This window comes from Coloeus monedula (assembly GCF_965178545.1).
Source record: "Coloeus monedula genome assembly, chromosome: 3".
NCBI classification, from domain to species: Eukaryota; Metazoa; Chordata; class Aves; order Passeriformes; family Corvidae; genus Coloeus; species Coloeus monedula.
Window position 1 is genome coordinate 62,004,405 of NC_138783.1, and position 23,634 is coordinate 62,028,038.

The following is a 23,634-nucleotide window of genomic DNA, read 5'->3' on the forward strand; positions in this document are numbered from 1 at the left end:
TCTGTGTGTTACTGCAAGCAGATACTTAAATCATATTGAAGTTGGAGATGTTTGCATTCATCTGTGTTTTCATGATGCAAGACCCTACATTCGGTGCAGTGTGATGGAGCACGTCCAATGGAAAATCTATTTTTATAGTCATGGAAGTAGAATAAAGGGTAGGTATAAAAGAGTATTTTTTAAAGGGAACTAGCAGAAGTTCCTTGAGCACTGATTGTTTCCCATGAGTACAGTAAATATCTCTAGTTAATGCAGTAAAAGAGCAGTATATAAAGTGCATTGGCAACAAAAGTATTACCTCTCATATTACTTGATAATATAGAAATAGTATCAGACTTTCCAGGGACTTCTTAAAAAAAATGATGTCTGCTTGAGATTTCTAAATTTTTTTAAAGCAATTTGATGTTGTGTGAGATGAAAAAAAAAAAAAAAAAAGAAAGGATCCAAAGCCATGATTTATTTTTGCTTGAGGCTAATTAAGGAAAATGAGAGTGTAAGTTTTGTAATTTGTGAATATTGGCATGCGTGGTCAATCAAGGGGGAAGAAAGCTGAGAGCTCATAAAACACCGGCCATCTGTCTTCTTTGCAGGTAATTAAGTATAGTACAACCTGTGGCAAAATGACAAAAGTATAGAAATTCAGTATGGGGGTATTAAGGAATATGATTTATAATTTAGTAGTTGGTTAATAATTATTTTTCATACAGCATTCAGATCACACTTCTTTTCTCTTTAAATCTATTTTCAAGGAAATACTATTGGATGGAAGATAAATTTCAAGAAAATACTGGTTTTGATCATGTCTACAATCAAACTGTAATGAAAATGTTCAGTTATTTAAAATAAAAACTTTTCATTGTTGAACAAAACTACAAAAAAAGTTGAACATTGAATAACTTTCTGTAGTTTAACAAAATTTTTTTTAAAGTTTTTGTTTTTATAGTTAATAATATGAAGTCTTCCTCAAAACTGGCTGAAGATGAAACACCCTTTCAGAACGGAGAGAAAGTAATAAAGAAGATATATGCATCTATTTGCTTGACTATGTTAGAGGAGTGCCTAGTCACACTAAAGGACACTAAAACTTGTCCTAAACATATTATTTGAAATATTGTTAAACTGATGTGCAGTGACCCCGTGAGGTCATGTTTTTCCTGGGGTTTTGGGTTGTTCAGCCCAGTGTGCTTCACAACTGAAATTTATTTGATTGCATTGTCCCCTGTAGGATGTTTGAAGGGGAAATGAAGGCATTTCTATGTACTGAAAGCTCAGGTGCCCTACAAAACTCTTCATTGTAAGAAACACCAAGGGTTCCTGTGAAGCCTATGAAGACCCTGTGAAGATGTTATCACTACTCTGCGGAAGTTCTGCAGAGTTCTGTAGTAAATGAGTTCGGTCCTGGTTACGAAGAGTACTCCTGCCAGTGAACTTTTAACTCTCTACATCTTTTAGAAGTTACTATCATCACACATTAAAAATATACATAGACCAGCTGAAGGTGAATGTGTAAAAGATGCGTAGAAATGTAACTAAAGCAGAATTTTGGTACTAGAGAAACTGACTACACTAAATGTGCTTAGGTATTTGACATATAAATCATGACAATAATGCATAAAGTGTAAAGGAAATGCAATTATATTTGAAGTGGAAAAGTTGGATATGTGCTCAGTCAGTATTTACAGTCCATTAGTTTTTCTCAGTGTGACAGTAGTATCCCTCAAAAGCATTGGATTTGCTACTTAAACTTTAAAATCACAGAGAGAAAGCATTACAAGGTGACTTGGGTGATTGACCTTCATTAGTCATTGACAAAATTTCTTCTGCTGCTCACTGCTTTTCTAGGCATTGGCTAGTGCCTTGCATTTTTCTGCAGAGCTCTGTTGGCTTTGTCATTTTCTTATCCATTGCATCTGCATTCATCTCTTTTGATTACTTCCTGAATACTATGCAAATCTTAGATTACATTAGATAAAATAATAGATCACAAACATATTGCTGTCACAACTTTTTAAAATCTTGTCTTCTTCTCTGTATCATCTAATAGAACACAGCCAAATCTTGGGGGTTTGTAATCACTCTCAATTATAAAGGATATTTTGTTGTGATTGCAAATAAATTACTCCTTGCTTCTGGAGGAAATAAAACCCCACAGCCCCACTAAATACATAATTTGAAAGCTCTGACAAAACTTAAACTCAACTGTCTCCGGCTTTTAGGAGCAAAGTGGAGTTTATGCAATCAGAGCAGATAGGTATTTTACTGGTAGTGTCTTGAATTTAAGACAGACAATCAGCCCTTCCCCTGGGCCTATGGATAGACACAGAATTAAGTTTACAACTGCCTTTCAGACTGATGCCAGCTATTGCAGCTCTGTGCAGATGCCAGAAGCAGTCAATATACAGAATGGAAGTAAATTTACTCTCCTTTCTGCAGTGCTGTAAATCATTAGCTTAGCACATACATGGCAATGGCATGCATTTATTGTGTCCTCTCATCTTGTGCTGCTCTATGTGTCTGAGTGATTTTCTACTTCTGTAGATTAATAGACTCTTACTCATTACTAATAGATTCTTGACTATTTAGAAAATACATGTGACTATTTAACACCTTAACACAAGAAGAGGCTCTTTTTTTGAGGTGACCAGTGATTCTTCTAAAAAGCTGTAATGGCTCTGAGTGTACTATCACTGAGCTGATTCAGATGAAGATGTAAAATCATACATTCTGACAACTGCAGAATATTTCTTCTGCGATGAAAGGTGCTTTGAACTATTAGTATCTAATCTGTGGGATTTAATATATCACTATGCAGTTTTGAGATGGAAATCAGGCTGGTAAGCTTTTGTGGGTTCTGCTTCTACTACAATCATATCATGTTTAATTTATAAGGTACTGCTCATCCATTTTAGATACCTTCCATTTGGGAAGGAGCTGGACAGTGAGACAGTGAAATTCTTTTCCAGAAGTCTTTACAGAGTGCTGATAAATTTGCAGTCCTCTCGAGTATATCTTACTGAAGGTTTATAGAAGAAGATTGTTGCATGGGGAGGAGATCACTAGCTCCTACAGAGCATGTTAACTAAATCACACATCATGCTAAAGAGTTAGCATGCTCAGGTCAAATAATCTCTCTCTTTTAAGATAACATTTTTCATCACTGAGTTGTTAAAGTTTTGTCTGTTATCCTGAATAGTCTTTTATTGACTCAGACAATCCTTTGTACCTTCCCAGCATGAAATTATGATAAAAGGTTGAGTCCTACAGAAGTCTAAAATGTCCTTGAAATGGAAAGGGAAAAGGGCCTAGGTTGCATTTCAAAAATGAATACATATCACTCATCACAGAAAAATGAATTGACTTTGTATTCATTAGATGATCTGTGAAATCTTCAATTAAATGAACAAGAGATTTCTAGTTCCTACAAAGATACAACTTTAATCTTACATGGTTTTTTTACTTCCTTTGCCCCACATGTTAAAATAGTGTTTTTGTTAAGACAATGAATGGAAATAGAATAGAAAAGCAGCCTAAGAGAGCTCTCATTAACAGCATGGTAACTAACACAGTTTTACATTTGTTTTAGCACTCTCAGAAACAATGAAAGGTTTATTTGGCCAGATAATGTAACATAAACCTGAAGATGTAACATTTCTCTTTAATACCAATTTATACCTTTAGGACATGACCTAATGAAACTTCCCCATGCACACATGGGGAAGAATGATAGCAGCACTTATGGTTTTACTTGCTTTTTGAGTTGAAGAAAGATATCTAAATTTCTCTTACACCTTTACATGCGCTATAATGATTAGTTGAATTACTGAAGTGCCAATGGACTCAGCCATGAATAAGACCTTTTTTAGATGCCAAATAAATACATAAGAGACACTTACCGCCAAAAACCTGAGTGGTAAGAAGACTGATGTATGCTACAGCCAGATAGTGGGAAAAAAACCAAACAGGGTAAAATGAAACATTGTCTATATACAAATAAAAATCAGAGATTGAAGGCATATTTTCACTAAAATGTGAAATGACCGCCTCACAGAAAAAGACTAAAATGATTTTTTGGAAGTGACAAAAAACTACTGAGTGTTCAAAAGTGTGCTGTTTTTGGATAGGATATTGTTAATTTTCTTCATGGTAGCTGGTATGGGGCTATGACCTGGATTTATGCTGAAAACAGTGTTGATAATATGGGGATGTTTTTCCTAGTGCTGAGCTGTTCTTAAGAAGAGTCAAGGTCTTTTCTGCCTCCTGTTGCATTGCAAGGAAGCTGGAGGGAACACAGCTGGGACTGCTGACCCCAACTGATCACAGAGATATTCCATATAGCTTCATGCTCATCTTATAAAGCTGTGGGATGAAGGAGGAAATGGGGAAACGTTCAGAGTGACAGCATTTGTCTTTCCAAATCACCATTCTACATGACTGAGCCCTGTTCTCCTGGAGATGGCTAAGCACCTTCCTGCCAATGGGAAGTGGGGAATGAATTCTTTATTTTGCTCTGCTTATGTGCACAGATTTTGCTTTAAACTGTCTTTATCTCAGCCCATGAATTTTCCACTTCTACCCTTCCAATTCTCTAACCCATCCCCAAGATGGGTAAGTGAGCAAGTGGTTCTGTGTGGCTTAGTTGCCAGCTGGGATTAAATCACACCAAAAGGGTAGAACTGAAGCTAAAGTGTGTTTATTACTCAAGTATGAAGCTGGAGCTGCTGTTGTTTTTTTCTAGGAGACAAGTGGGAGGTTTATTGAAAAAAAAAAAAAAAGAAAAGAAAAAAGAAAAAAAGAAAATTTGAAGAGTGTAACTTTTGCACAAGAAATGGGGCCCAAATTCAATGAGTGCCCTCCAGGATATTTTATACTGAAACTGAAATATGGCTGAGAATGCAGCCCATGCTTCCTTATAAAAAGATGTTTTGGAAACTTCCTCCCCCTGAAGTTCCCTGGGCTTCTTTCCCAAAGTACTCCCTATGCACTCTGCTAGTGGGAGAAGAAGAGGCCCCCCAAGCCCTGGGATCTCATTCATTATCCCCTGTTACTAGACCAAAATGAATAGTGAATATTAGTGATAATTATATCACATCATGTTTCTGAGCTTATTAGCAGCACTTTATAAGCTTTTCCCTGTTTCTTCATTCTGTAGTTGCTATAGAATCATTCCTGCTTTAGCAAAAGGAATGAGTGTCTACTGAAGCAGGAACTGTTTCCATCAGAAAGTATCCATCCTGAGCTGGTGGCCTCAATCTTCCCTTGATTTTCTTCTCCAACATAGTATTTACCCAAGACCTTGTGCTGAAACAATGACTGAAAATAAACCTCTCACCTTAATAATATGCTTTTACTCATTTAGTGTGACAATTTGAGGACATTTTCTGCAGAGTGTGTGGACTTCATTTTTTAAACTGACTGTTCTGCTTCTGCCTGACAAATTGCAAACTTTATTTTTACTGCAAAGACAATCATTGCTTTCCCACACACTATTTTAGCTTGAACCTTAACTAAAATTCATAAAGGGTTCTGATCCAGGGATAACAGAATTATTACTGGCTTAAAATGTATCACTTAAACGTAATTGCTCTGACAATAAGTTAAATCCCATGGAGGAGAATTGTTTTGTCACCTTGGCAATAAAGTCATTTGGAAAGGATCAGAGAATAGCTTGTAAGGCTGATCAGGGATTGACCAGGCAGAGCAGCTAAAAAGTTATAAAAAGAGAAAGCAAGTAAGTTCTTTGATCTGGTTTAGTCTTCTTCAGCAGCTAAGGATGAAGGAAAGCTATTTGTCCCAGGGGTGTAATAAAGCAGAGAAGGGCTGAGCCAGAATAAAATACCTAATGTTTTGAAAGAATGTCCAAATAAAATACCTAATGTATTGAAAGATTAAATAATAAAATACCTAATGTTTTGCAAGAATGTCCAAAACTGTGTATTTTTCTTTAATTTCTTTATAATTAATTTTGCTTTATTCTTTGAATAAAAGCAATAGTATGTTTAAAAATTTTTTATCTGTATTCTCCTCTTGTCCAGTTGGCAACATGTTTTGAGAAGTATTTTTGGAAACTCCTGTGGCTATCTTTATTTTTAGCCTACTAAGAAGAAAAGTCATGGCTTTTTGGTTTTGGATTCATCACACTGTTGGAAAAGTATCTGTTCTGTCTTATTAACTTCCCTTAAAAGACAACAGGCAACAGGACCAGATTTTCACTTTAAAGGTGAAGAAGGACTGACAAGGTCTTCTCAAATGCCTGCACTTGTCCTGGCTCTTGAAAGGTCTGGATTGTTTACAGGCAGCTACAAAGCCAACCCAAGCCAAAACACCTTGATGGAAATACGTCCATTAATTTAAATGAATTTAAGGAAGCGTTTACACCACTGCTTTTCCTGACTGTGATCCCTCCCATCAAATAAATGAAGAGGACAGTTTCTTGAGTGTCTATAATGTGCCTTCTCTTCAAAAGTAATGCAGTCTGGTGGAAAGAAAGCCAGTAGGCTGAAGCCTAATTTTTATTTCCTTCTTCCTGACAGCTGCTCATTTTATATATATATATATAATGTCTATCTTATTTGGCAAGGTACTTCCACCTCAAGCATTCTGGAGAACTGACTTCCAAAGTACTATTAAAGGTATTCACTTCCGGGGCAGATATGAAAAATAAAAAGGCATGGTGGCACACCAGAACAAAAAATACATTTGGACTTTGGAAACAATCTTTAAAATAAAAAACACCTAATGTTTTTAAGTGCATCCTGGATGTGACTGAAGAAGAGGCCAAGGAGAAAGAGACAGAATGTAAATCATTATTTACAATTTTCTTTCTATGCTCCAAACAAAGAATCTTTTTCTTCACCTTGGGTTCCACCTGTATTGCGCTGATTTTGTATTTTTCTCTCCAGAGAATATAAATAACTGCACCAAGTATAGCTTTTTTTGCTGTGGAGGCATCTCAATTTTCTCTAAAGAAGCAAAGCTGTAATTTTTCTTCCTCTTTCTAAAATCATGGGCTCATTCATCTGCCTTTAATAAGAATTAGATGATAATGCAAAAGCCTTGTGTCATTTGAATCAAGTGTTTCCAAACCTTGAATGATTACAAAAGCTTCTTCTCCTTTCCTTCTGCTGTTTTCCACAATGTTTTTATGCAAATCCAAGCCAATTTCCCTTTGTTGAAACATGACTCAGCAATATGATATGTTAATAACTAACACTGAGTCAACAGCAACTGATTTTCATCCATGCTGATACTGATTTCCCCAGCTAATTCCTTAAAATGCTTTCTGGGGTAAGGGAGAGCCAGAACTCTACATTTCTGATGCTTTTTGGACTGGGTATGTGTGCATGTCTTCAGCTGTTTTAAATTAAAAAAAAAACAAAAACAATCAAGCCATAAAATGGAAGAAATTTTTTACTGTGAGGGTGGTGAGGCCCTGGAACAGGTTGCCCAGACAAGTTGTAAAAATTTCTGCAACACAATACTGGAACTTCTTAAAAAACACAAGATAAATATCCCACATTTTGTCTGGTTTGAATCATATGACTTATTTTAGACATCACAATTTGAAGATACAAAGTTCATATGCGTCTTTACTTTAAGAGGAGCCTAGGGCACACAGCTCTTTGTATACAGCCATGACATCTACACTATTTATATGAAGCACAACAACCAACACTTGAGTTATTACAGTCTGAGGTAGGAGTCTGTACCTTCAAGAGATAGTAGAACTACATGGGTCACAGATAAAGCACTGTGGTACACTCAATTTATATTATGATTTTGCAGATTGTCACACTTTATTCACTTTTGCCCTTTACTTTTATCCCCATGTTTTTATTTCTGTATGAAGCTACAGTTTAGTTTTTTGTTTGGCTTTTTTTTCCTTGATAATTCTCTTTTTTCTAATTAGAAATGCCTTAGAATACCTTAGAAATATAAGTTTCCTTTTAATACAGAAATACATAAACCCACAAATACAAATGACACACAAATCTTAAAATCCTATTTGGTATTCTCAATGTTGTCCTTTCAATTACAGAGAGAAACATTCATCTCAATAAATAGATATGATTTTTCAAAACCAAATTAAGTAGCATATTGCCTGCATTGGTGCATTTAACTGCAGTTATTTGCTTTCATTCATAACAACTACAGAAGTAAATTTTAACTCATGTCAGAAGTCTAGACTTGATATTCAAATTTTGTAATGCCCTGAGAAATATCTTCAAGAACCATGGCACTAAGCATGAGGTATTGTGCAAAGGACACCAGGGGAAGAGCAAAGAATTATGAACAGTAAACTATAGGATCAAATATCTGTCTTTGTCTGCCTTGTGCCTCTTCAATTAGTTGATTAAATAAATCACTCAAAGAGCTTGGATGCTGATGCATATTTTATTCCTATAGGCAACCTGGCTGTTGGAAATCTCCTTGTAATTCTGCAGTAATTACTTTTTTTTTTCAGACCATAGAGATGTACTCTTTGGCTGAAAGGGTTGCCAAATTTTAGGCAGTGCTGATCAACAGCCACTTTACTACTTTAGCTTCGTAATGACATGTAATATATGGAGTGTGTCTAGAGATATGCATGCAATATATGTATAAGTATATATAAGGTGGACTCAGCTCTGGAGGTGTTTAAGAAAAGACTGGATGGGGCACTTAGTGCCATGGTGTATTTGATGAGGTAATGTTGGGTCATAGGTTGGACTTGATGGTCACAAGAGCCTTTTCCAACCTGAACGATTCTGTGATATACTTAGGTTCACAGACTTCTTGATGAAGTCAGCAAGAGGAATCCAAAGGTCTTCACAGGATAGTCACTATGCACGTTGCCGGAAGGAGTCTGTGTTGTTCAGTACACAAATAAAGAGTGATGACATGTATGCACTTCTGTCTTTTCCTTGTAAACTGTTGTACCTATGTTCCACAATCTAGGCATATTCCATGTCATACATCTATGTCAGAGGAAGTACATTGACTTTGAAACCAAGAGTATGAGTCCTAGACCATGATGTCTGTGCATATCCGGTGACATATCTATTGTAATTACCACAAGAACATGCAGACTGCAAATGTATCTTCCTTAAGAATTTGCAGTTTCACAAATACATTGGAGAAAAGCCTAAAATTTGAGCCAAACTGCCAGAGTTTCATTTGTGAGCTTATAGCATGTGAAATCAAAAGAAAAATATTTCCTTCTAATCTTAAATAGTTTTTAAATTTAGTCTTACATTAAGACATGTAAAGAAGCAAACAGCAGGTTTGCTATAAATAGAAAGGATGCTTTCCTATGATATATCGCCAACATAAATTTTTGTCGCATTTCAGGAAAAATGTAAGAATCTTTTATTTTCAATTTTCAAGAAAAGCACTTAATTTTTTTTAATTGTGTCAAAATGTAGCAAGGTTTTCAAGGCTTTTTGAAAGACATACAAAAAGCAGTTCCCTGGAAATCAAGTATTTTTAAACTAATCACATACTAATTTATTTTAAAACTTATCTGGCATTTTTTTTTAAATGCATGCTTTTAAAGAATGCTTTATATTCTGTAAAAGTACTGAATTTGTAATCACTAGCTGTGTTGATGGTTAATGTTTAGGGAAAATATCTCAATACATACAGAATTCTGTACAGAATCTTGGACCTGTGTGATTACCTGGAGTCAGATGGTTTTTATATTTATGTATAAAAAAATCTCAATAAGTTGTGCTATATACAAAATGTAAACTACTTCATATCATTTCCTTTGGTGGAGGTTTATCCACCTAATGGAATAATAGCCTGAACTTGGTGATAAATTCAAAGCACAGACAAAAACAGCAAGAAAAAACCAACCAACCAAGTCACTTGGTTCATGAGAGGGCTAAAACTACAGGGATGAAATTACTCTCACCATTCCTTCCAAACCTTCTGCAGATAATAAGTAAAGTAAACCAGTGTTTTCTTTTATGGAGGTAAGTGTGCTAGCAGATAATCTTGCCTAAAATTTGTGATTTAATTTTTAGTGAGGTATCCTCAAGCGCTGCTATAAAAGACCTTCTCTTTCAATAGCACAAATCTTTATTATTTTTCACGAAGGCTTAGAAATTTTAATTTTTTTGTATCTAAGAGACACACCTGAGAGCTTATTGAAGATAGCTTTTGATTTTCCTTCTTTTGAGAAAAATAAAAAAGTGATGAAAATACATAAAAAGAGTATTTTCTTTGTTAATCAGTGTTTTGCCATATTTTCCTTTCACCAATTTTTACGATATCTATACAAGTATATAGCAATGGTTGTGTTGGGTTCCTCTAGCCTTAAATCCTGCATCTGACAATGACTGCTTGATATTTAGGAGAGAGCACAAGAATAAGGCAATTTTATAGATTCTGGCAGTCTTTTGTTCAGAGAATTCCTTAACTAGAGATAATGCCCATCACCTTCCTTCAGAAATATTCTAGTCACATTGAAATGTCACATTAACTATCAGAATCCACAGATTTTGTAGCAAAACTTCTACAATTTAACTTTATATTACATCATTCATGTAAGAAGCATGACATTTTTGGATTTAAAGCTTCTGTCTGAAATTTCAGCAGTGTGCCCCCTGATCTTCATACTATGAAAATCAGTAAATAATAACTTCTTCATCACTTTTGCTGCACCATTGATGAAAGTGTTTATCTTCAAGGCATTTAAACCTCACTAACATTTCTTTGTACACAAGTGGTTCAAGTCCTTTGATTTTACTTGTTGCACTTTTTGACACTTTTTAAATCTAATCTACCTTGCTTGAGATGGGGCAGCATCAGGAATGCACGTCTTATTCAAGAAACAGGAGCAAACCAGATTAATATACAGACGTAACACTGTTTTGTTCTCCATTTTGTGTTCTATTAACCCTTTTGTCAATGTAAAACATTAAGATGATGTTTTCATAAAAAAATCCTCCACATGCTCAAGTGGGAGTTGCCAATTTAATACCCTTGTGTCTTTGTAATTATTTAATGCATTCAAGACACGTTGCTATGGGAGGATTATGGACACTATGATTAACTCTCACAGGTCTTTGGACATTTGCCTTTGGCAGGTTCTGTTTGCAGGGAAGGCAGAACATTTGGAGCAGACAGGGTGCTAGTGGGCCTTATGGTTTTCCTCATGCTCACCCCTACTGTGGATCATGCACTTGCAGTGGAGATTTTGTGGAGATTTTACCCAAGCTGCCAGGAGGGTTTCAGCTGAGTGTGCTTCAACTTAGCACAAAAGGGAGAACATTAATAGACTGACTATGTAAGCCTGATAAAAACATTTAACCTTGCACAGTCTACAAGCTGATCTTCCCACATGGGTAGCAGAAAGACGGAGAACCTACTTTTCATTACACAGGCTGCTGGCACTGTTGTCAACAATGGGGTTGGGACTGGGAAAGGAAGGGGAAACAACAGTTCCATCTGAGTAAATGCAGCTCAGGACCACAGAAGGCATATATTTCTTGTACTTGCTTCCCCAAAATTACTTTTATACTGCTCTGAAAAGAAGAACTAAAGTAGAAAGCCTTGAAAAAAAGAGAGGTGCTACACTATCCTTTAGAAAATGATTAATCAGGTTAAGTCAGGGAGTAACTGAGACCTGGGACACTGCATCTGATATAGAGAAACAGTAGAGCCTCAGTTCCTTAAATGTGAATGTGTGGTGCTCCCTTAGACGTAAGGCATTCCCACCCATCTGCCACTGCCATTCCAGGAGAGTGCGGGTTACCAGTACTTCCTGCATCTTCTGTGCCATTGCTATGAAAATATTTCAGATGGCTTGGTACATCAGAGTTGACCCAATGGCACTGGGCACACATGTTTAGGCAGCTAACACGAATCCAGAGGGCTGGATTCAGTGTACTATTTTAGACAGCTGAATTTATATAGCTACCTGTCAAGATATTATTACGTAAAGTGCAGGTATAATGGACACCTATGGCACAAGCCCAGTTAAGTGTGCAGATACATCCTGTGGTGATGTGCTGCTTCCAGTAAGACTCATGGACATTCTGAGCTTTACTGAAGTGCAAAAATAAGACCTTTAATCCCAGGAGAAATGCAGGCAGTATAAAGTTGCCCAATATTAAATGTTTAAGAGAGGTGTTGAATCATCAGCATCCCAACCTTCTATCTTGGAGTTTTCCCACTATTTGTGGGTCATTACTGCTGAAAGTGACTAAACAGGATTTGTATATTTAAGACAGACACTTTGGTAAACAACCAAACATTTACTAGATGCTGAGGGCAGGTGCCTATTTTCTCACCTCTGCTTTGGGAAGGAATATTTGTGATCAGAAACATGCACGTGAGGTTGTTACAATCCAACTGTCCTTTCTCAGTGTGTTTTTCAGGGATGAATTAAGGTGTATCAGTAATTCTTGAAGCTCATTGTCTGCTGGGATGTTTGATTTATTTCTGGCCTATTTTGTTGCTGTCTTCTGAAGTAGGAAGGGAGGTGGGTGAGTGAATTTTCTATTCTCACTTGCTTTCACACTTCAATCAAACTTTGCAAAGTCCAAGAAACCAGCTTGTAGCTTTCAATCATGCTTTGGGTAGGCCCTGGAGTATGGCTGGTAAAAGAAAATATCGATGCTGTGTAGCCTGGTGGGTGTTTTTTCTCATTTGGTGGGTATGTAAAAAGATTTGTCTTCCTTAGTGAGTTAATTTTAAAGCTGGACACAGATCTTGTATGAGATGTTATTTCTAGTACTTACTTATATTCTTGAAGTAACGCTGATGATTGTCTTAGGAAAAAGAGACAAGAGTTCAGATATGAAACTTTTGATGCTGTATTTTTTTTTTATTTCAGTCATCACATTTAAGATATTCTCATGATACTGTTTATTACTCTTATTAAAAGTGTGTATTGTAGGTACAAAAATGCTGTTGGTGAGGACTTTCTTGTTATTTTCTAAGTCTGTGAGAGACTTTTCTCTCTCACAGAAGAGGTAGCAGGGAATGTAAACAACCAAGCCACCTGCAACCTTGGAAAGTCTTGTTTATGGTATAGTAGAAAATATTTTGATAATGGATGTTTTAGGATTTTGGCCAATCACCCCCAAGGGGTGGCCGGTCCTTTGTCCAATTAGACTATGAAGAAAAAAGTCTATAAAAGAGTTTGTAAAATAATTAAATAAATCAATCTTGCTGCACAATCCCTGCCTGTTGGATCTTCTCTCCTCCTCCTCCTCCCTATGGCTGCGGGACACAGTGATATACTGTAGGAACCAGGCCTGCAGTAATAGTGTATCATATATATCTATGTAATAAGGCTCAAGCTACTGATGCAAGTGAACTTGGTTAGGTTGAAATAAATATTCTAAATATTTTGAATTGATTAAAATGAGACAAACACTACGCACATAAAGGTATCAATAATCAATATAAATGTTTCTAGTATGGATGAAAATCTTATTAATTTTATGTGTTTATACAGCCACATTAGAGATTTTTGAGAGTTTAATTTTTACACCTTCCCCAAAAAATGCCAAACTTCTGTTCAGTGAGCAGCAGGCTCAAATCTAAGTAAGAAGACTGGAATTAAAAATACATCCATCACCACATACACTTGTTTTAAATCTGAAATTTTATTTAATAACATCATTTTTATGAATATTATTCATAGTTATAGATCAGTACCTGATGGGAAAAGACTGAATAGTATTTCTTGAAGTATTCTTCTGAGAAGACACCCGGTTGAGCAGAGAGTAGGTTTTTTTTTTCCCTGTTGGATTTCATTAACATACAATGGCTTAATTTTAAGCAGGGGATTTATTTTCACTTAGCTGGGGATTATTTGCTAAAACATTCTGAGGGCATTCAAGTCTTGAATGTACATAGCCTATATAGCAGTAAATAATCTAACAGCTCATCTACTTTCAGATCCATCTACACACCTAATATTGCCTTTTTGCTTGTGTGTGCAGTTAGCTTTGTTATAAACACTCATGCATTCTTCTCTACTAAGGAATAAATTGTTTTCTGAAGACAGCATCTCTGGGTTTTGATTCCTACAAATGTTAGTTCTGAGTGAAGGGATACAAGTAAAAGGGATGTATGAAAAAAATACTGCAGAGAAGATAGATCCCAGTGAACAGATAACAAATTAAGTATAAAACTTTCTTGAGGAATATGCTAGTTTTCATTTGATAGTTCCCTAAATCACATATATGAATATATATATATATATAAATTCTAATTAACACTTCTACAATTCAGCTTTTCTCTTCTGAAGCATCGAAAAAACATAATTTTAAGCAATTCGCAGTGATTTTCTGATATTTTATTGGCTGAACAGGGTTTTTCCCAAAAAATTTGACTACCAGTTCTCATTTTCCCTATTGCTTTCACTCTACAAGGAAATAATAAAATACCGTGAAGATTGAGACTGTGATAGTTTCCTCAGTTTAGCTTGAAAGATACTTGCTTCTTTTCCTTTGACATCTGTGGAATTTTGTATATTTTGTAGTTTTCAAACTTGAAATGTTTAATGCTTTTGTATTCTGTGGTGTAGTGACCCTAGCTGGCTGCCAGAGCCCAGCTGTTGTCTCTCTTCACCTCCTCAACAAGGCAGGGAGAGAAAATAAGATGAAAAGCTCATGGGTCAATCTAAAGACATGGACACCATTCACACTGACTACATTCAGGGGCAAAACAGACTTGATCCAGGGAAAATGACCTTAATTTAGTTAATTAAAATAGATTTGAAAGCTACATGTGCTAAAATTCACTAATACCATTCAAATAAATAAGTAATGGAGGCAAATAACTGCAGATGTCAATTATGCAGTGCTATTTGATGATTTCACTCTATCAAATCAAAAGGAGGATATTTTGAAGTGTACTTTTAATGGTGCTTAAGAGGCAAATTAAATAACAATTTAGAGACTACACAAAGCTTTTAAGCATAAAATATAGCATTTCATCTTCCCTAAAAGCACCCATTATATATAAGGAGTCTGTACAGGCAAAATTAAAGATAAGTAGCCTGTATATTTAAAGAGAAGCCAGTGCTGCCGCTTTGTCTGTATTCTCTCCTTGTCCAGTTGGCAACATGTTTTGAGAAGTATTTTTAGAAACTCCTGTGGCTATCTTTATTTTTAGCCTACTAAGAAGAAAAGTCATGGCTTTTTGGTTTTGGATTCATCACACTGTTGGAAAAGTATCTGTTCTGTCTTATTAACTTCCCTTAAAAGACAACAGGCAACAGAACCAGATTTTCACTTTAAAGGTGAAGAAGGACTGACAAGGTCTTCTCAAATGCCTGCACTTGTCCTGGCTCTTGAAAGGTCTGGATTGTTTATAGGCAGCTACAAAGCCAACCCAAGCCAAAACACATTGATGGAAATATGTCCATTAATTTAAATGAATTTAAGGAAGCGTTTACACCACTGCTTTTCCTGACTGTGATCCCTCCCATCAAATAAATGAAGAGGACAATTTCTTGAGTGTCTATAATGTGCCTTCTCTTCAAAAGTAATGCAGTCTGGTGGAAAGAAAGCCAGTAGGCTGAAGCCTAATTTTTATTGCCTTCTTCCTTGACAGCTGCTCATTTAATAAGAATATTGAACAAAACCTTACAGCAGCATCCCTAGGCCAGTGACTAGAAAGAAGCAGAATCACACAGAATCTTAGCAGACCTGAACTTTAAGCTATATTTATCAAACAAAAATACAACTTTGAGACGTATATCAGGCTATTTTGATGTGTTTTCTGATAAGTTATGCTATGATTTGGAAGTAGTTGTTTGTTTGTTTTTAATTTTTTTCAGTTATGATTTTAGGTTCATAACTTTTCCAGTATCCTAAATTAGATTTTGCAAATGTAGAAGCTATGGATGCATTAAACTTTAGGGATTCACCTGCAAAAATAATCACATGTCCAGTCTGGATAATTCCTCATTTTACAGTGTTCAAAAAGGGCAGACTATGATGACCAGAACACTGGAAATTGAGATATTCTAAGGAGTTGAGAATGAAGAGGCTCAGCAATAATTTAAGCATGTTATGTAGAGCACATCTGGGATGTGGGAATTTCAGTTATTTAATTACAGCTATCACTAGGTAAATCAGTTTATAGAAGATAAACAAGCCTGGAAGACTGAGATAAGTTTTTGTGTTTAACCTTTGCTGTCTGAAAAGTTGATGTGTTGGGTAGAAGGCTAGCTGAATACTAATTGTTCCATGGTATCTTGCAAGGCGGGCTGGTTGATGTTTTGGCTTTCATTTGGATGTAACTTCGCTATCTTATGAGACTGTCAACCTACTAATTCTCAGTTGCATCCATTCATGCTGGAGGACATACATGAATAGTTCTTTTGCCCAGATGTTCACCGCTTTTTTCAGCAGAGATTCCAAACTTCAAACACTGGTACCTTGCCAGAAATTCAAAATTCTGGGCACTATTTGCATATACTCAGGCAGATGGCAGGTACCTTCATTGTTAATTTAGAAGGTTATAGCTCCTGGTTTAAAATATTTCATCTTGATGTTAGTACTTTGAAAAAACTTTCCTTTTGTCTGTGGCTGAAAGTCCATGTGTTTTGGTAATATATCAAATAATATACCTATGTATATAATCCATAGAAATAAAAATACACTTATGTAAATGCCCACATATATATCATGACATCTTGTGCCATTTGTATTTGTGCATACTTTAATGTATCTATCTTTATGTACACATACATAAAAAAACATTTGTTGATAAATGAAATTATTAATTTTTTGTCCAGGAATTAATAAAAAATACCTTGCCATTTTTGAATTTGCTAGTCTTGATCTAAATATAAATAACTGATGCAGGTCTTCATTTTATCTAGAAATTAATTTATTTTTCTGTACTGATGCAAATTGATTTTGAGCACAAATGGACTCCATTTGTTGCTAGGTAATCAACCTATCATAATTTAAACTTCAGTGTGGATTAAACTTCTAAACTTTGTCTGTTGGCTGCAATAATGAGATCATCAGATCAAAATAATAGCTCTGATAGAACAGAATATCTTTAAAATATTTTGGAGAGGCATGAAGAAATCTATAATACATCCAACTGATTGTGTGTTAAGCCATTTGACATCAGAATATGCTCCTGATAGCTGCTAGAGGTATCTTAAATACTTCATTTAAAGTCTTAAGAATATGGTTGATTATTTTGTTAGCCTAATCAGTAGCATACATCACTGAAAGTAAAAATATTAATAAAAAGGAGTGGATTTAATCCTTTCTTTCCTTTCTTTTTATGTACTTTTCTTCTAAATTTTAGTGCACTACAGTTGTCCATTACACAAAATACATGAGGATTTATCAACAAACTTCCTTAGTGCAGATGCTTGCAGCAGTAAAGCATCAAGACTATGACCTTAAGCACTGTTTCTTTCTCATCAGATTCATTGAAGAAGGTGAGTTTTCCTGCTTCAACTCTGCTGGAATATTGAGGGGCCCACATTCAAGCCCAGGTTTTTCATACTTGTATCATGTAGAATCTTTGCCGATATTATTTAAAAAAATTACCAAAGCTCATGGTAAAAATGATGTAATTGTTTATAGATAGTCATGTGGTAGTCCTTTGGCCACTTTTCTTTTCTCAAGCAGAGACCAAAAAAATGTGAAAAGCAAGTGAGATAAAGCACTGAAACACCCTGAGCTGAACAGTCACACAGCTTGAAATTTTACATCATCCATGCAATATCTATAAAATGAAGCAGGGAAAGGACAGAGTAAAATTTTATCTTTTAGGAGTTTCTCATTGCATAGCTAGAGGTCTAATATTCCCAGTTTACCATTTTAGACAATCTAAATTTTAGTTATATTTAGTCTGCCACTACACTGGCTACAGAATCTATCTGATGGCATCCCAGCAAGCAAGAAATCTGATTACGTTATTGTTTGTGACACTATTGTACCTATACCGAAGACTTGGATAAGGAAAATAAAGGCAGGCTAACTGTAGAGGGATTCCTTATGAAACAGGGGCATATGATACCCCTGGAAAGATTGGACAACCCAGAGTTGCTGAGGAAAAGCCCCTGAACAGGCCCCTGGCTTCAGGCAGGCCTGGAAAGCACCTGGCTGCAGGCAGCCCTGAGAGTTCTTGGCAAAGTTATGCACTGGTTGGCTCCCCGTGGATTAGGGGCGGTCTAGAGGGACTGGGGGTGAATGTTTGCAAAAGTAGAGATAAGCCTGTATAGTTGAACAATAAAGGGAGAACGATGCTTAATCGTATCGGTGTCTGTGTCGTTTATCCGGCCAGCTCTCTGGACTTGGTCCCTAACAGCTAACTAACAGAAGAGAGTTAAAAATAAAACCAGTAAAGTTTGGTGGAAATTTATTTAATCATGCTACAGCTGTAGATATTAAACTCAATGAAGTCAATAGAGATGCATCACTTTACCTGTAGTGAAGTTCTGTGCCAATATCAAGTCTCTTGCCTGGCAATACAAATACAGTAAAACTTAGCTGCAGATTGGAGACTTGGAGCACACCTGTAAAATTTTCTGACTAGAAATAAGGTGATATAAATAAGGAAATATATGAAAAGTTTGGAGAGTAACTGTTAGGAGATTTCAACCTCACTACATGTTGGGCATCTCCATTTCATCTTTAAGTCCAAAAGATACTTTTATAATTTGCATGAACTTTCTGAATATAAAGCAGGTATAGAACTTCTCTGAGTGGTTCTATATCAGTTTCTGGGTGTATATTTTATTTGAACCATAACGTCTCACCCACCATTAATAGGACGACTTTGCACGTTCCAAGTATGTGTACTGAAAGTGCTTTTATGAGGAACTGACAGTTTTATTTGCTATAATATTTAATTACAGCTTGATTCTATGGGAGTTTTTTGGTGTTGTGGTTTTTTTAAAATTGCTTTAATATTGTTTTCAAAATACTACCTTTAAAGGACATTGTATGTTTGTAGTTTATTAGTCATCCCTAAGCGCACAGACCAGTAGAATAAACACAAGAATGAAAATTCCCAAACACCTTTAGTTTCTACAGTATATGAATCTCCATAAACAGAAATCAGTCAAGTAATCAATTTTATGATTTTAATCCTTCCAGCTAAGCAATCAAAGAAATAGTCATGGTCTAAAATTATGAAAACAAAAATATGTCTTGCTGTAATGAGCCAAACAGCATACTAATAAAATCCTCAAACACAATAATTCAGTCAATAAAAAATACAACAACATTTTGCAATATATTTCACAAAAAATTGAAAAGGGAACCATTTTCCCAGTACATCATGAGAAATAACTAAGGTTCCGTATGATAGGGATTTCAGTATTTTACAAATACCTTGCTCTTTACTTGTCTTTATATCCAATGATAAAATATAAAGAAACCTCTAATACATACAAGACTGTAATTATTCTCAAATTATTCACTTTTCTTATTATTTGCCATTTTCAGTAGCCTTTCCCAATTAACCTTCCTTTCCTGGGAGAGGGATTCCCTCTAGATGTTGCATGTGATCCAGCCATCCTCATCCTTTAAAAGGTAATGGAAAGAAACACACACCCCCAAAGACAAGGAATCAGTCCCTGAGACTTCTACTTGAGGAACAGAAGAATCATCTTCTACAGATGCCTTCTTCATCCATCAATGATGGAAAAAAGCCTGTTAAGGAGGAGGAGAATGTCTGCTCCTCTAATGGTATCTGTTCAGAGAAGGCATGAATAAGATCACACAGAGACAAATATGTGATAAGGGAGGTCTTGATAAGAAAAACCCTGGTCAGATACACTGATTAATAAGGATATGTGGAGTGTGAGGACGTTTATTTTCTCAGTTGGGAAGATAAGGAAAAGGAGGGAAAGGAACAAATTTTTACAACGTGATCAATTAGCACTAACAAAGAACACAACCAGAAACAAACCTTGTCTGTCACACTTATTGATGGGGTATCAAAAAACTGCGAGGCAAACCAGGACTTTGCAATGGATAGTGATGCAAATCTGAGTGTCCAGAACATTGGAAGGGGTTCAGTGGGACTATGCCAACTGATGAGGCCATGTGCAGAAGAAAGGAGAGCAAGGAGGAACAAAAAAGAGATAGGCGGAAAGGGATAGAAAAGGGGCTGACACATAAAATGGGCCCAGGTGCTAAGTTTGTCTGGCTGAGCCCTGCTCCTGTTCACTCCAGTTTGTCATGTCTTAATAGATAATTTCTTAACAATCCCTCTGCGTGATCTTTCCCTCTACTCTGTGTGTGCCAGTGCTGCAAGAGCTCCGTGAGAGCTACTGGAGGGTGAGCAGAGGGCACGAGCATCAGCTGATGGGAGCAAGCATCTGTATCTTCTCAGCTAGTTGTGCACAGGCTGTGCATGTAGGCCTGTTGGAAAACTCCAGGGTGGATCAGCCCCAGGTTCAGGCAGGGCTATCAGGCAGGTGAAGGGTCTGTGCTGGTATTTGGGGAGACCTGGAATTCATGGGTGTCCATAGGATGAGTGTGTGATTGCAGTGTGTGTGCGGTGAGCACCCAGATGGACCAACTGGTGAGTCAGGGATGCATGGGGTGAGTTAAATGGGTTGTAATCCTGTCAGGGGTGTCAGGTTGGCAGAGAGGCTGTGCTGGTGCTTGAGGAACCTGTGAATGTCCATGTGCTTGTGAACCTGGGGAGAGTGGTGTGTATGCTGCACTTGTGACCTTCTGTCTCTGCCAGCCCAAGAGGAGGAGGAGATGTGTCTCTCTGTGCCTGTGTCTCATGTGAGTCCTGAATATGGGGCAGCACCTTGTCTACAGCTGTGTCAGCATCCTGTGTGTGTCCCCTGCCCTATGTGTGTGTTTGGGATATGTGCTCAGCTTCACTCCTGAACCTAAAAATGGGAAAGCAGCATCTGAATCCTTCAGCCTGACCCATGGTCTCCAGGCACTAGGCTGAAGTCCAGCACATGGGTCCTGGGTTGGCACTGGTGAAGAAGGCAGCTGCAAATTCTGGATGAATTTTTAATCAGAATAAGAAAACAGTAGAAAAAAATTTAAATACTACACCTAGATTTCAACATGTTTCTTAACTGTACACTAAGGAGTTAAAGATTACACATGGGACTATGCAGTTACAGGTAGTCAATCTTCAGCAAGATTACTTAAATTTTTTTACTAAACTTACTAGCCTGCCCCTCTCCCTTTCTTCTTTTTTTCTGCTGATTATAGCCTATAGTTTTATATAGTCATGGTTTTAATGCTGGCTGAGTGCCAGGCACCCATAAAAAAACTATTCACTAATTTTCCTCTGCTACAGCTAAGCAGAGAAGAGGAAATTAAAATGAAAACTTCCTGTGTTGAGATAAGGATTAGGGGAAAAATATTTTAAGGGCAAAGCAGGCTCAAAACTTAAACAGTATAAAGAAAATTTATTATTAACAGAATTAAAAGTAAAAAAGGGTAATGAGAACTAAAAGAAACCTTTAGAACACCTTTCTTTTCCAGTCCCTCCCTCTTTCCCACCAACGGCACAAAGAGACAAAACATGAGGTTTTGTTCAGTCTTTAAGTTCTTAAAAATCTTTCTTAAGAGTTCCTTTCTTCTGCTGTGCCATGGGATCCTTCCCACAGGAGATAGTTCTCTGCAAACTTTTCCAGTGTGGTTTTAACTTTCACGAACAGCAGTCCTGCCCAAACTGTTGCAACCTGAGTCCCTCCCACCAATGGTGCAGTCTTCCCAAAACTGCGCAACATGGGTCATTTTCATTCATGGTGTTTAGTCTTTTAAGGATAGGCTGTCCTAGTTTGGAAGCAAGGGTTCTCTTTCTCTGTATCTGGAAGCAAGGGTCATCTGTCGTTGTTTGAGTTCCCCACTAGATTACAGCTTTTCAGCATCCACTCGCTCCAGCGTGAGCACTCTTCTTCCCAGGCTGCATGTGGATCTCTGCATCCCACCATGCACTTTATGAATTACAGGGAAACAATTTGTTGTATTGTAGTCCTCACCATGGCTTGCAGAAGAATCTCAGCTCCAATGCCCAGAGCACTTCCTCTCTCTCCTTTTCACTCGGTGTTGCCATGTTGGTTCTTCTCATGTGTCCTCACTTTTCCCTTGTCTCTGACTTGGGAGAAAATCGGTGTCCTTTGGTTTTGTTTGGTCTGAAGTTCTATCAATTGAAAAGTTTCTATAGAGTTCTACAGTGCTGAAAGTTTGATCCCATCGGAGCTCTGCTTCGGGGAATTGCTTGTCACGCCCCTCACTGCTGGCCGTGTGGTCCCTGCTGGCACCACATGGACCGCACCAGCTGCCAGCTCCACTCAGCACCTCTCCTCATGTGGGGCGCCAGAAACGAAAAGTTGCTGCTGCCCCTGCCCTTCTGTCGGCAGCATGGCTGGTTAAAAGTGGCTAAGCAAATAAAGTTCGTTGTGAGCCCTGCTGAGATGGCAGTGACCGCGTTGCCCCAGCCGCATGGGCACTCCCAGCACTGGTCCTGGCTGCATGGTCTTGGCCACGTGGCTGCTCATGGTGCCGGAATGGGCCCCCAGAGCGGCAGGGCCCCAGACACTGCACTGGGAAGGGCTCAGCAGCCCCCTCGCCACCCCTCGGAGCACAGGAAGAAAGAAAGCTTCCCACGGTTTTTCCTTTCTTCAATATGTCACCACAAAGGCGTTACCAGCTCTCTAACTGGGCTGGTAACCTGCCCATTGTCAGAGCCTTCAGTGATTGGCTCTGTGCTGGACATAGTAGAAGCTTTGAGCAGCTCCTCCCAGCCACTAAAAACCAGGCTGTGTTAAGCAAACACAAGCTTACTGCCAATACTTAAGATGGCCTTAGAGTCCTGGTTTTTTTCTAGACTTTGAGAAACTTCTGTGCCAGTACACAGTTTTCTGGCCAGAGCTATTTTCCATGCAATCATCCTGGGACAAGATTTGAGCTTGCAAGAAAAATAATCTAATGCAAGCATCCCCATGAAAACTAAAAATTTATCTTTGGGCTGTGGAGAGTAAATAAATTTTAGCCAACTGTGCATAGCACTCTGTCTCCAAGCAGATGCAGATTTCATTTTGCCTGCACACTGAGGCTGTCCTTGAAGAGGCTTGGAGTTCTATAGATGGGCATTGTGGTCTCTTCTACAGGTTTCAGGGCATGATCTGAAATGACATATTTTCCATAGATGCTGGGATCTCTTGGTACTTTATTTGCCCTGAGGCTGCAGCTATGAACATATGTAGGCACCAGTTCTGTATCCTCTGAGGAGATGTCAAGCTCCTTGAAATGAGTTCCCCAACAGTCATGTATTATCTTAAAAGGAACTGTGCTTTGGAGGCTCAGCAAAGCAGGCCTGCATCAGTGTAAAGGCTTCATAGTGCTTCTTTTGGACTGCAGCTACTTCACAGCTTAGTGCCTTGCTGAGGCCAGAGGGAAGTGGACACAGTTTCCTAGGGGAAAGGAGGTTTTTTTCCTAAAAGTGAGTGAGGGAAGAAAGCAATATTGATGCTCCTTTATGTAGCACTGCCACTGTAGGACACTGCAGATGGGAACAGGCAGATGTATTTTGCAGACACAGCAAAAGAAAACCAGTGCTTTTCCTTGTAAGAGTGGCAGGGGAAGAAGTCTGCTGTTGAAAAGAGGTTTTCAGATGACTTGGAAAGAGTTTAGGAGTAAACAGAGGAAATACACACTGTCAGTGTGG